Genomic DNA, 14970 nt, shown 5'->3' with positions numbered 1-14970 from the left:
CTTTAAGATGCATGGCATTACCACACAGTTCTTGCTGGAATCTTTGCCTGTCCTGAACCAAAAGGTTTTTGAGAACAGACATATCATTTGACTTTGTATTTGCCGTGTCTCCCATCATTGTTCAGTGTGGTTAAGGAATTAACAGTGAACAGCAATATATTTATGCATCACTGTCTGCCAGCTTGAACCACCAGACTAAAATACACTCTAAACTTAGAGTAAACTGTTTCTTATACTTTAGTACAATGCATGCTACTCGATTCCTAGGTACCTCATATCAACCTACTCTATAATATTGGTTAAAGTCAGCAAATGCCATGAAGTAATGCATCTTGAAGACAGACTGTAAGCCCCTCACAAGCAGGCTTGAACTCTCCTTCTCTTTCTCCTCTTTAATGTCTATGTAGTAATCAGCCTTCTAAGAACTTGTTGAATGGCATAGATTTTACCCAGAAATCTTTCAAATGGCAATGCCAATACACAACACAAGCAATCAGACAAACAAACAAAAAAGAGGAAGGTATTAACTATGTAACTGAGTGAGCAGTGACCTGGCCTTGGGTGCTTAAACTATTGCCAGCAGGATTTGTCACTTGTCCTTTTTTATTTCTTGTTTGGCTTTTCTGTGTTTGCTTTCTTCTGTTCACAGGAAGACATCTTCTGTCTTACACGGGGTGGCATCCTAACTTAGCAAACATGTAAAGGGTATCTCTTCTCTCTCTTCCAGTGGAGATGATATCAGAAGAGGACTGTAACTTGCCAACTAGATTTGGCTGCCATACCTAAGCAACTCAGTGTGATCACAGGAATTAACTCTGAATGGGCAAGGCTGTGTCTTCTGCCTGTTTGTATACCCAGAGGATGGCTGTTACATGGGCGAATCAAAACACCTTTGTGTATCTTACATTCCAAAACAACACTTAGAACCACAAATATTTTGTGTGGTAGGGCTTTTAAAAATCCACATATGTAACATATAAATATAATGATTTATATAAGCAAGATAAGATATATTGCATATAAGATAAAATTTTTAGGAAGCTCATTCAGTGTTTGTCTATGCTTCATATACATATGCTTAGCATGAAGATGATTTAATATAAATACAATAACTTCATGTCAGATGTGGTGGTGCACGTTTTTTATCCCAACACTCGGGGAGACAGAGACAAGTGGATCTCTGAGTGTGGAGTCGGCTATCCATAGCAAGTTCCAAGTCAACAAGGACTATGTACTGAGACCCTACTATAGAAATGTAGGAATAGAATACATTTACTATGCCTGAAATTTCCATGCAAACCCTCATGTGAGGTCCACTTGTGTTTCCATAAAGAGACTCCAGTTTTGCACTTTGGAGCATTTCAACACTGTGAGTTTTCACATGAGAGATGCTCAACCTATAGTCTCCTCCTGAATGTTCCAAGATAGGGAATTCCGGAATTCCCAGAGCGCCTTAATAAGAAAAAAAAAAAAAAAGAAAAACAATACTGCTGTCAGGGAAAGGCTGACCTTTAAAATGTGTAAATATTCTAAGTATTATAATCTACTCCTGAAAATAATTTTCCACTCAATAAGGCATCACAGGTGATCCAAAATCACAAAGTATTTGAAATATTTGTCAGCAACCTACCTCTTGTGTAGTTAAAGTTTTTTTCTTTATTGGACAAGGTACAGATTGGAGGTATAATCTTTGACAATTGAATTAGAACTCTTTAAAAACAATGGAGACTATAACATCCTGTTTGACATGCATAAGACATGCAAAGCCAAGACTGGGTTAGGCTGTATGAAGCTCTTAAGTAATATTATTTTTTTTGTTTGGGGACATTTTTAACAAGCTCCTCTCCAAAGGGTTGACAGAGAAAATGGGCTTCTCGGTGACTAAACACATCTCAATACCCCATCGTCAATAGATGACCAGCCACTTTTCCAACATGGCTCTTCCAAAGAACACTCTGGCATTGCAGCCTTTTGGCCCTTGAAGCAACTATTGGGATTCAGTTTCATGATTGTATCTCTTCCCTTTGCTACCTTCAAGAACTTTTCAACATACAAACCAGTTCACTTTTGTTTCAGATTCCATCATTAATGTGGAAGCCTAGGAAACATTATCTTTCTGAAGTTCTCTATCAGCTGCCTGGAGCCTTGATGATAGCATCATTATGAGAAACTGAAAAATGCAATCCTAATTCCATTTACCTTTAAGGGGAGCAGGCTTTTGTCTAACTGAGAACCTGGAGTAAATTCTTCCTCAAGAAAAAAGGAACAGCTAATCCTTTCTGTTTCATATAAATAACAGGTCATTCATTGAACAAATAATGAATATTTAGAGAACTGGTTGAAGGCTAGTTAAATGTGTAGCTTATTCACTATTTGAAACTTCATTGTGTTTTTTCTACTCTAGTTCTCAAGTGAATAAATATTTTATGTTGTTCCTTCAAACAAAAGGACTGTAGGTGGACAATGGTGGTGCATGCCTTTAATCCCAGCACTTGAGAGAGACACAGGCAGATCTCTGAGGTTGAAGCCAGCCTGCTCTACACAGAAAGGTCCAGGGCAGCCAGGAATACATAGAGAATAGAAGCCCTGTCTCAAAAACAAACCAACAATAAAACAATAGTATCATAGATGGAACAGACTTTAATTTTCTTTTTTTAGGTGGCTCAAGCCAGACTATTTTCTAGCATTCATGGAGATCAGTAAAGATATTACAATCCCAGAAGAACTGTGGAAAATGAAGCCACAGCAGAATCTAGAAGATGACAGTTACTCGGTAAAATAATGCCTATAAATGCTAATGATTAAAATCTGTATACTTCAAGTTTATGCTGAATCTCTTAGTGTTGAGAGGGGCACTCCATTCTAATCTGCTGATCTCTGTGCTCGGATGCCTGTAGCTGAAGCTGTATGGTAAAATTGAGGTGACTTGATCAATTATCGGGGCTTAGTTGTATAAACTTCAGGGGTCCTGTAAAACCCTGGGTCTTGTATTTCTAAGAATGAAGTGGACCAGACCATCTCCAGAGCCTTTTGAGTCCTTTAGAACACCTCTGCTTCTAAGCAATGAGGAGGAGAGCCCAAACATCAGACAGCAGTGGAAGCTTCTGCTCCAGCACACTTGGAGCTATGAAAAGGAAGACTTAAATAAATAAGTGGTTCAAAAAGGAACAAAATAGGAAACACTCTGTGGTCTTTATTTGAGTCTTTACATTTTTTATTTCTGCTTATCCACTGTGGAAACAACAAATTATTCAACACACTTTTCTTTTTAATTGCTGACTAGCATAAAACACGGCAGACAGAGAAGTATTAACTTGTTGGGAAGCAGATTGTGTCTGCAGGAGTTCACTAGATAGTTAAATAGCTTTTCCTAAACTTTCTGAACATTAATTAATCACTTTCAGAAATATAAAATCAAAGAGCAAGACTATACAATGAAATTCATACTTTCTTTTTTTAAAAAAATCACCCTGTTATTCCTGCCGTTCTCATATAAACCTCAAGCATATAATAAAATTCATATATTTCTGTAGTAGGATTGACTATTATTCCAAATCCTTTCCATTTTAATTAATAAATTCACTGCTACTTCTCTGCATGATTGCCACCTTTGATCCTTGTCATAGTGATACTATGTGGCTGAGAAGTTGGCCAAGTACAACACAATCTGTTTTGAAAGGATTGACATGATTTTCTGCTCCTACACCTGAGAGGTTAGGTCACATTGTACCATTGATTCAGTATTCTCAGCTCAAAAAGCAGTTGCTACAGATAACAATGCCAAAACAGTCCTTCGTGAACTTTATGGAGACCTTTAAATTGAGGTTTCAAAGGATGTGAGGCCTTTCCATCTCTTATCCATCCTACTGAGTCTTGGGTATAGTATAAATACAAGATCATATCCCCAAAGCCAACATCCCCGGGCCTGGAACTGGGAAGCAAGGAAGGTAGATACTGGACAAGTGATGGCAAGTGGAAGTACACAGCAGCAATCCAATGTCCCTGTTGAACGTCGCACAAGATGCCTACATTGTCTGATTGTATTGGAGAAAGGGAAAATGTGGGATTTTATCTTTTGAAGAAGAGACCTGAACTTTACAATTTGATATTCCTCTGGACCTGAACTCCTTCCTATATTGCCAAGAACAAGGGACTTTAAATTGCAAAAAATGGGATTGTGAAACACATCTCTGAATATACTGAAATAATGACTCCTCTCAATGCATGTGGACAATAAGAACATATAATCCAACTTGCATAAAATGAAAAGTGCAGGAGAATGATTTTTGCCTCTGGAAAAGAGGACAACCTGGAGAACTGGACTGTGGTACATGAATAGAGCACAGGGGTAGATTTATCATGGAGAAGAATCTCCCTTAAGCAAGGACCCTAGAGCTTTAGGTCCTAACAAAGATGAGCTGCCCATGCCAAGGCCCTAACCAACTCTTCCCATACAAAGTGCTTGCCTTGTAATGAAGCAGAGAGAAATCTCTAGCTTTGAAAGGAGAACTTGCCAAAGTGTATCCCATGAGTCAAAGGAGAGACTCCAGAAAGGGCACTTCAGAAACTGGTCAATGTGGGGCAAGTTGGTTAGCAGGTAGGCCACAGCACTTTCAAGTGACATAATCAGTAGTCACTTCCCTGGACAATCTCTTGTATCCAGGAGAACTCTCGGATCTTCTGTGAGGTCACTCGTGTTGTGGTGGCACCAAGTGCCTGTGTGGTATTTCTTCAGAGCCTCTGGGTTCACAAGCAGTCATGTTTTGCATGCTGCTCAGGCTATTTTACAGGGACAATGCAGTACAGCCAGAGTCCAAACCTAGGCAGAAGGCATTCTGTAAAGCAGGATGAAGGAGATGGCCCTGGGTTAGACACAGTGAGTCCTGGGCAGTGCATGAGGAAGGTTCCTGGTGGAGGGGACCTTGAGCAGGTCCTTACAGGAGAAGGGCTTAGCATCTGGAGCCTTGACATTCTTCACTGGCAGACCCAGAGTTGAGAATTTCTGATGATTAGTTTGGCAGAGATCCAGGAATTAACAAGCCTGCAGTTGCTTTGCTGAGAGATCTGAATTTCCTGCTGAGTGGCAAAGGATGCCAGGAAAAGTTCTGTGAGAATAATAAAGCCTTGCTCTCAGAATAGAGTGCTGAAGCATTTCATCCTCAATAGATTCCTGTAGGTTACATGAATATGTGATGCCAAGAACAGAGAGGGATAATCCCCTTGTCAAGTATCAAGGTCTCAGAGACTCTGGTATCAAACACACATGATGTGGGATGAATTACAGTCTGGGATAAGTGTAGTAGTGTGTGGTTTCTCATCATGCATTTAAGAAGCAAGGATAGGTGTTGGCTTGTGAGAGATGATTGGTGCTGGTGTTTATGGTCAATCTTTTTTGTGCTAAGCAGTACAGACTACATCTTCAGACATAAACTGGCAATGCCCTCAATTTCTTCTTGACTGGGAAAGCTTAAGCACTTCAGGGTTAGTAGGACTGCAGTAGGGACTGAGCCCTATGTTTAGTGATGGTGGTTGGGAGCAGGGACATAGGTGAGGAGTCCAGCTTGAAGATAGCTTTCCTGCTCTTTCAGGAATTCACTGTGTCTCTAGAATTTCCTCTTCCTCAGGCTTCTCTGTGGGAGTAAGTATGGTTTCTCCTTTTCCTGTCGTATTGTCCCTACAAGTTTCCTTGTGTTTCTCTACCTGAAGGGTCTGTTGGGAAAGAGTCCTCCCAAGCCTACACCATCAGTGAGCAGGAGCAGAGAGTGAAGAGGTTGGAGAAGCTCAAAAGCGACCTTGAAAGGATGAAGAATGAGAGAGATGAACTCCGGGGAATCCTGGCACATTATACTGACAAGGATTTGAAAGACAGGTATTTATTATGCCCAGTTCTCAGCTGACTATCTTGGGCCTACTCTGTTGACCTCAGATTTCTTCATATCATAGGAGGCTACAATTCCAGGCTGTCCTCATGTCCTAATTCATTTTGCTGATTGGATTTTAGATGCAGAAATTGAAGTTCAGAGAAGAGTGAGATGGGGTCATAGGCTATTTTGATTCCTCCAAAGCAAATCAGAGACTTTGGCATGAATCACAGTCTTCAATTAACAGTAGTACTGGGTGAGCTCTCATCAGTCATTTTGAGAAGCCTGGACTGCTGTTGCTTTGTGAGAGAGAGTAGCTACTGTGTGTTTATGGTGAATCATTTTTGTAATTTTCTGGAGCTGCTTTGAGTCCATTTAAGTCCTGTCAAGTGCCTGAAGGACCTGGTTCTACATGCTGCCCCTCAGTGACTGGATTTGCTACAAATCATCTGCTCATTATACACGAAAATATTGCCACATCACTGTATTTATTTGGGATTATGAGTTTGAGTGTGTCTCTGTGTGTGTGAGTGTGTGTGAGTCTCTCTCTCTCTCTCTCTCTCTCTCTCTCTCTTTCTCTCTCTCTCTCTCTCTCTCTCTCTCTCTCTCTCTCTCTCTCTCTCTCTCTCTGTGTGTGTGTGTGTGCACATGTGTTCCAGTTAAGATCCAGGGAGTCTGTGTAGTGTGATGGTGCCTGAGGATTTACCTGACTCATTTTCAGGTAATGATAGTGAGGAGGCCTTGGAGCCTCACTTGTAGCAGCAGAGTACATGACCTCTGTGCTCACCTCTGATGAGCATTGAAAACTTCTGATATAAGTAATAAACCCTTTCCCTGTAAATACTGATTATGTTCTTTAGTAATTGATGTAGCTATAGACACAAGGATTTAGAAATCCTTGTCTATAAACAGAAAAAGAGTCATCACAGGTTTAAGTTGGACCCAGGCCTGTGGCACAGGCTTCTGGAAAGTTCTTGGAGACCGAATCTATTTCTTCAAGCCCCCTTAGGGAGCTAAAGTAGGTCAGATTCTTCTTTTAATTCTCTAACTCTACTGGCCCCAGACCACATATAACAAGTTTAATAAGCACCAAGAGGACCCAGTACAAAGGCGTCAGGATGTGGCATATATGGGCTGGGGTTGTCCACGATTCAACTTGAATTGATTTAATCCTTGAATCCTTAGTTCAGAAGTTATTTGCTTTATGGGCCTTGCCCTCCCACAGCATCAACTTTGAGATCATGATGCTGGAGATGCAACATGAACAGGTGATGACTGATCTCAAGAAAATTCCTTAGCAGATCAGTGAGGCCTTGTACAAGTGCCAGGAGCTGATTCAAGAAAATCAACTTTACTGGTGAGTGACTCACACTGTCGTTTCCACAGCACTAGACACAGAATGTATCTGCCCATCATTGTCTTTGAAACAAAGTGAGGACACTGGTTCCATACTGATTACTTCTCAACTGGAAGCTTGCCTCCCTCAAAGGATGGCTCTAGGATATTGATCACTTGGACTCATTTTAATCAAGCCTGATGAGTCAGTGAGCCCCTCCAATCATTATCCTTCCCAACTCAGTATCCTCTAGATAGAAAAGATGTGCACCTTGATGGAGACATCAATCTACCTTGAGTCTCTGGGGCGCTGAAAACAGATATATAGATCTGGTTTGCATGAGACACATAGGAAGATGTGTACCTGTTGGGTCTGCTCTCCTCTCCTAGAGAAGGTTTCCACTGTCTCTACTCACAGGTGGTTTTCTATTACCAATGACATATATGCAGTCGTGGGGCCCATGTCCTCTTCTGGGAGATACATGAGTCCCTGTTGGTGTCAGGGTTTTCAAAAGTACCTTGAGTCTTCTGGAATGTTGATGTCTTCTCAATTTGACCTTCCCATATGTGATGTCCCATGGCTACTCTCATCTGTAGTCTGGGGCTGTTTGTGGATCAGGGCCCATAATGAGAAGGGATGGTACTTGGAGAAGTGGGAGAAAGATAGACACTGCCTGGGAATCACCATTTCTTCTCTGTGGTTCAGCATCAGGAACTGTCACCTCCTTACAGAATCTTTTCATATGAAGAAGCAAGTAAAAATTCTGTGGAATGAGTACAGGCAGCTGCTTAGGGAGCAGATTGCACTGGATGTGTGTTCTAATGAAACAAAGAGGCTATATGTGAAGGCCAGCACGAACATATATGAGAAATACATCAAGCAGCAGCAGGTAGGATGCATCAAGGATGATCAGGGGCAGGTTGCCCTCATGTCTAACCATAAACACAGTCAAGCCCAGATAACTGTCCTCCACCTTGTCCAGGCATTCTCAAATGTCTTATCCAGTTGTTCATTTCAGTGATCATTTACAAGACTTTCTGTGGAGTTATACTTTTTCAAGAAGCTGGAAGATTGTCAAGCAAACCCTCCTACTCACCTACAAGCTTCAGTTCATTAAGACAGATAGGGTGAACACACACTACATACAAACATGCAATTGTTCTAGATGGGCTCTATGTGGCTGCCTCCATTGTAGTAGCACAGAACATTGAGTGATGAAGTCAGGGTCTGTAGCACATTTGCTTTGGACCCATGGCTCCAGCCGCATATGTAGGGGACGATGGCCTTGTGAGACATAGGGGGAAGAGGAGGTCTTTGGTCCCATGTAGGCTGGATGCCCCAGTGTGAGACAATTCAAGGGCAGGTAGGTGTATTGGGGGGGAGTCAGTGGGAGCACATCCTCATTGGAGGAGGAGGGTAGACTGGATCAGGTGTTTCTTGGTGGGGGCAATGAACGAAGGGGATAGCATCTGAAAGTAATAAAATATCTAAAAAATGTTTTTAAAAAAGAGGTGGGGGTGGGGACTTGTATCTTTACTCTCCCTCAACCCTTGCATTATAAGATGGTCTCTTAACCCAACCTAGATCTTGGTTCACACTAACAAAACCTGAGGAGCAGCTGGTCAGTCCTGGTTTCTGTCAGTGTCACTAGAGTTCTTTCCTGGAGCTTGTATTCAGGAGCTGACTGGATGAACAGGGATGTCTGAAAGGCTTCTCTCAGGCTGAGGATTGGGGTGAGAGATGTGAGACTTCAAGAAAAAAATTTCTCTAACTCCCTCAACCTACTCTGCATAAGTTACTAAATTTTTTAGTTCTCAAGGGATAGATTACAGAGTCCTGGGTCGCAAATGAAACATCAGATTTTCACAGTCTGCATTCAATGGTTCCTCCAGCATTGTGGTCTCATTATGCTTTCCCGCTCACTTATGGTGTGTGTGGAGAGAAGGTCATATGCATGTCTGTGCCAATATGTATGTTGATGGGTATGTTGAGAGACCAGTTATATACATATGGTTTTGATTAGTCTTTCTGCAACAAAGCCCAGGACTGTCACTGATTCTGAGCCTTCCTATTTTGGTTAAGCTCTGACCAGCATTTCTAAATCTTCTGTCACCTCCCAGGCAGAGCTCCTAGAATTATTTTGTCTCAAGTAATTGCCATGCTACAAGGTTTAATTACCACAGAGAGGAAGAACATTTTTACATATTTCATTTTTTTGGGTTTTCTTGTTGCTTTTGTAAGAAAACAATTTATTAACATGGAAGAAGACGATGCAATCTGTTCCAGGTGTCAGATACATAAATTGGCCCAATGTGCCTTCTCATGAGCTCTCTTGTCATTTGGCCGAAATCAGCAGGGAAAGGAGGAGGGTGTTTGTGGGCTATGATGGGTCTTACCCAAGACACCTAGACTCCACATAACCCACAGGTCAGTTATTCAACCCTATAATACTTTATCAAACAAACAGAACCCATTTTGCCAACACTTAAAAGTGAATAATTTCATGTTTAGCCCAGCCCAGCTTTCTCAGATCTTACCATGTGACCTCAGATTCCCCTTCCCAGTCCTTTCTTCATTCATTACAACTTCCTAACCCTGGGTTTGGAGGCCCACCCATGTGAGGAACAACCACAGAAGACATGGTACTCTTAGAACCAGAGCGGGCTATGGGGCACAAAGGGGTGCTGGACAACAGCTAGCTGCACACATGAGACAAAAGGTGGCCCAAGGTGGTCCTATTCAAAGGAAACTTATGGACCTGAACAACAGCCTCTTGTTATAACATGCCTTTGGGTCTCTCCACAGCATCAGTGTCAGTTCAGTTTGCATCAAGGAAACATCAAACACAGCAGCAGGTCTTCATGCTGCTCTACCTAGCTCAATAGAACAAAAGGAGATAAATTATGATGTAAAGTCAGATTGTCAACCATTGCTAGTGGAAAATCTATTTATCACAATTGAAACTGTTTATAGAGGGAAATCTATTTAGCCATATTGAAACCATTTGTAGGAAAACCAAACACTGTCGTACATGGAGGTGAGTAGGAGGCTTCTGTGTCAAATCCATGGGCCTGAGAGTAACAAGTCCGGCTAATAGTCTGTGTCCCCTCTCTGTTCTTGGTGGATAGTGACTGCTTGCTGGAAGGTCAGGTGGCTCATTGCATCTTCTCAGCATCCTAGTTTGTTTTCCTCATTACCTCCTAACATTTTCTTTCCAACATTGCCTAAGCTTGACTCAGTTATCCTTGGTTCTGTAGTTTGTGCTAGGTATTACTCTGTGAAAGACTGCGCTGCTTGGTGTTACATCTGCATCGAGTGGAAGGTCCATACCTATGGTGAGGTGCTAGAACAGGGCTGCCTCAGACAGCCCTTAAGCTCCTGGTAGCCTACAGCACTCACTCTGTGTTCTGTCTGTAGCAATCTGTAATGGCTGTCATTCAAAAGTGATTTGCTTTGATTTAAAATAATTCTCAAGGAGGGCTGGAAGAAATGAAGAACTTCAGACATTGCCGATGTTGTAGCCTTGTGAGAATCCATGTACAACTCTTCAGAAAGTTGAACTGTAGTCCCCATTGACCCAGTGACTCCAGAACAAGAAGTAGGTGTCCACAGAGAAATTGGGGCAAATCATGGTTGTAGTGGTAGTCCACAGAGCTGTTCTGAAGTAGAAACTCTGCAGATGTCCATCAGTCAAGGAGTGAACAAGTACACAGTAGTCCAGCCCTTCCATGGACTATTGTCTAGGGTGATAATTCCTGCCACCATTTGGTCTTGAACTAGTCAGACTTATTTTCCACAAAACATCCCTGACAGAATCTCCTTACATGAAGAAAAGTCTCACTTTCCATCCTAGTTACAGAGATTTCCTAGTTGCCTGGGCTTATAGCTTTGTTTACAAATCTACACAGGCTGTGGAAAATTGAGGGCCTGTTGGAAGATGCTGCTAACTTTGGAGTCTCTGAGAAACAGTGAGCAAGAGCCAGGAACCTGCTTGTTCACACCGATCCCATGATCCTATGTGCCTTTGTTGTGAACCAAGCTGACTGTTCACAGCCTTGGGAACTTGCTAAGCAGGCTAGGCTACCAGGCCAAACCCCCATATTTCCATCTTTTGTTTATTAGGGGAAAGCATTTATTTTATTATGCTGTCTATAAGCTATACTTACTATGTTCTTGTCCCATTCAAGGATTTTTTTCTGTTTGTTTAATTTATTCAGTTTATGTATGTGAGTACACTGTCTTTCTCTTCAGATACACCAGAAGAGGGCATCTGATTTTAGTAAGATGGTTTGAAAGCTACCATGCGGTTTTTGAAACTGGACTGAGGACTTCCAGAAGACAAATCAGTGCTGAGATATCTAATGGCTGAGATCTCTCTCCAGGCTTTTGACAATTCAAGGGTTTATTTCTTATATCTTTATAGTATCCTTTATGATCTCTTATGCTATCATGAACTGGGAAAATCAAAATGTTTCTGCAATTAAATACACTTGTATGTGTCAACATGTCCTTGTGTGTTCAGGAGTGTGTGTGTGTGTGTGTGTGTGTGTGTGTGTGTGTGTCCATGGCCTGGATGAAACAATGCAGCATCAGTTTGCTGTCTCTGAGATGAGGTACTAGGATGGGATAGCAGGAGCCAAGAAGATTTCCTATACCTGTATAATTGCATTTTTGGGTCTCAGTCCTTCCACATGATTCTCTGCCTCAGTCACCTAGGTGCAGCTCAGAATATTGTTCTGATCCAGTTTAAAAGAACTCCTGTCCATGATCACCCTTGTGATCTACAGAGTTTGTGTCGATTGTGGACTCTTTCTTCCCTTCTGAGCTCTCTGGTATGACCTGAGCCTATTGTCCCTTAAATCACCCCACAAACAATACTACAGTAGCTATACACATAGCAGGAGTATCCGTTTTCTTTCATAAATATTTTTTTTAGTGTTCAAGGCTTTCCCCTCGGAAGATTTGCATGCAGCACACTCTTGCTGATTATAGTATCTCTTCAGTGAGCATGGATTTCCTGGGAGATGGTTTCTCTGGGGAGTCACAGATGGAGGGGTTCACAAGTAGAACCAGGCAGATTCCTGCACTCCAGATATAATAAGAGCCTTCACTTCAATGGTGGCTAAGTTCCCTAGAAGCCCTCTGTATAGTGTTTGATTCAGACATTGCTACACAGTTATTTTTCAATATAATATATATGTACCATTGGAGAAATGTGGTGTTTTATTTTAACTCCAGTATAGTGTGTAGTTCACACACTTTCAAGCCATTTTTTAAATCTGAGAAAAAATTCCAGGCCCAGGTGCTCTCTGCCCCTTCTTTGGGAATACAGGGAATGACCTTAGCTGAAAGTCATACTAGATTGTCCTGCTAAATAAAGCTGGTGTTTGCTAGATAGCTGACATAGCAGGTGCTCACCAGGCCTTTGTGTCTTCCTCCCCTAGGTCTGAAAAACTTTAACAGAAGGTCAAACTGGGCACAAACAACGTCAAGATTTCCATCAGACACAAGTCTTCACCAGGAGCTTTGTGTGTTGAAAGCAAGTGAACCACCATTGCATCTCATCCCTATAACCATGGCAATCTTGGACTGCATGTTCTTCCTTTTGGGGGTTTCTATATGTCACAAGGCCTTTATTTTACCTAGCCTCTGGTCCAGCAAGAGTGCATGTTTGGAAGGCTTCAGAGAAGTGCTGAGGGACATCAACATCTGCTGGTCATCCAGGAGGAGCCTGAGAGTGTAAATTTTGGCTTGTCCTAATGGGTCATCAAGGATAATTTTATAGAGATCAGTCAAGCGAATTTTAAAGACTTTGAGATACCATCTTCAACATGTCTCATGATTTGCCTTGGAAGGATTTGTCAATGAGCAAATCCTCCAACCCAATGAGGCATGCCCTCATTCATCTTGAAGAGATTATTACCATCTTGACTGCCTTTGCACTATATTTCCAAGGCCAGCAACATGCTGTAAGTCTGTGCTGCAAAATCTGCAGCTAAAGAATGCTTCTTAGCTTAATTTTGGTTTTAAGCTTCTTAGCTTAGTTTTGGTTTTAGGTAGAGTTTTGATTGCTTTCAGTATATGGTTTCTTTGATTCATATGAAGTTTTGTTATTTATTATTTTTGTTACTGTAATTAATTTGTTGTTGTACTAATTTTATATACTTTATATATTGACTCCCCCACTTTAAGTTGTTATTGAATAAATTTAATGCATTCATAAAGATAAAAACATGATCACTAATTTTTCCCTCAAAAGAACCTTCTGTATTCATGTGTGGTTCACTGTCTTGTAACACTGGAAGTATCAGGCAGGAATGGACATCTTCAAGATGCATGTGGCTTAGGCTTGCCAGCCAGTCACAGCTACACAGAAAATTGTGCTTTTGATGTGAATAGTGTGTCAAAATCTGTGGATCCCAACTTCATCATCAAAAGATTTTCCCTGTTGTATCTTTGTGATCATAGATTTAGCTATGTTAAAATGTACTACTATGTGGATGGTTAAGTTGAACAAATAAAGTAGAAACACAAGTGTATTTCTCTAATACATCCAAAGAAATAAAAATATTCAATAAAGGAGTACAAAAAATCAGTAAACTTGGAGCTGTATGCCTCTTGTTTTCTAGAAATATAGCATCACTTATAAATGCACAACAGAGATAAAGAATTCCAAGACCCTTTGGGAGATGTTGGTTATTTTTTCTGTTTAGGGGGTGTTTTTTGTTTGTTTTGCTTTGTTTTGTTATTGTTCTTGTTCTAATGATAATGATGATTTTTTTTTTACTCTTGGCCTGGAAAATGTATCTGATAATTTTTTTAAAAATTTGGTGAAGGCATTGTTTCTGTTTTTGAATTATTTCTTTTATATGTATGGGTGTTTTCCCTGCTGTAGGTTTTTGCACTACATGCATGCAAGTCCCCCAAGGCCAGGCAAGAAGAGGTCAGTGAATTCCACCTGGAACTGAAGTGAGAGGGGATTGTTAATCATTGCTCTTTAGGTCCTCTGAGAAACAAATTCACTAATGGATAAATCATCTCTCACTACCTAGACTTTTGTCCTTCCTTGTGTAGTGTATCAGCTGCACAGGATCATACCCAACTGAAGAGAGAAGATTCTTGAGACCTGTGGGGTCACATACTTGGGGTAGGCATGCTCAGTGTTTAAACTTTGAGGCCTCCATGTAGGGCATTAGAGTGGGCTCCTGATCATGCCTCAGGATCTCTTTTTGTCAGGGTTTGAGTAGATCTCTCCTGTCTCATCCAGCATGACAATGCAGATCAGGCTTTATTAGATGAATTGCAGAATTGAGAACTCTCCTAAAGTTGGAGGTGGTAAATAAATCGTGTTGAAGTACCATCAAAACAGTGTTGAGAGTAAGCTTTATACAAAACCAGAAGGATGGAACCTGCAGCAGAGGACACAAGATTGTGGTGGTGAATATTTCCCTTCCAGACTAGCAATGGAGAGGGATGGTAGATGTTGCCAGTATATTTTTCACATGGTCTGGGAATTTCATCTGCCATCCTTTAGTTCCGAATTTAGCTTCACTTAAATTTCAAATTGAAAGAAGAATGCAGACTTATTTTTTTTCTTTTTTCTCTTTTTCTTTTATTGAAAAAAATTTTTAATACATTCAGATTATGGTTTCCTCTCCTGCAACTCTTCTAAGATCCTCTCTCCCCCTCTTTCTATCTGAATTCACACCTTTTCGAATCTCTCCTAAACAACAAATAGCCATTTAGATAATATTGATCACGCAGCCTGCCTCC

The 14970-nt window shown here is 41.1% G+C and overlaps 1 pseudogene; it reads left to right on the top strand.

Annotated features, from left to right (window-relative positions):
- The first annotated feature begins 2689 nt into the window (after positions 1–2689).
- Positions 2690–14970, top strand: part of LOC117702810 (uncharacterized) — a 31804-nt pseudogene continuing 19523 nt past the window's right edge.

The sequence above is a fragment of the Arvicanthis niloticus genome, chromosome 2, assembly GCF_011762505.2.
Source record: "Arvicanthis niloticus isolate mArvNil1 chromosome 2, mArvNil1.pat.X, whole genome shotgun sequence".
Taxonomy (NCBI): domain Eukaryota; kingdom Metazoa; phylum Chordata; class Mammalia; order Rodentia; family Muridae; genus Arvicanthis; species Arvicanthis niloticus.
Note: the sequence above shows the minus strand (reverse complement) of the source record. Positions and strands in the feature narration are given on the sequence as shown.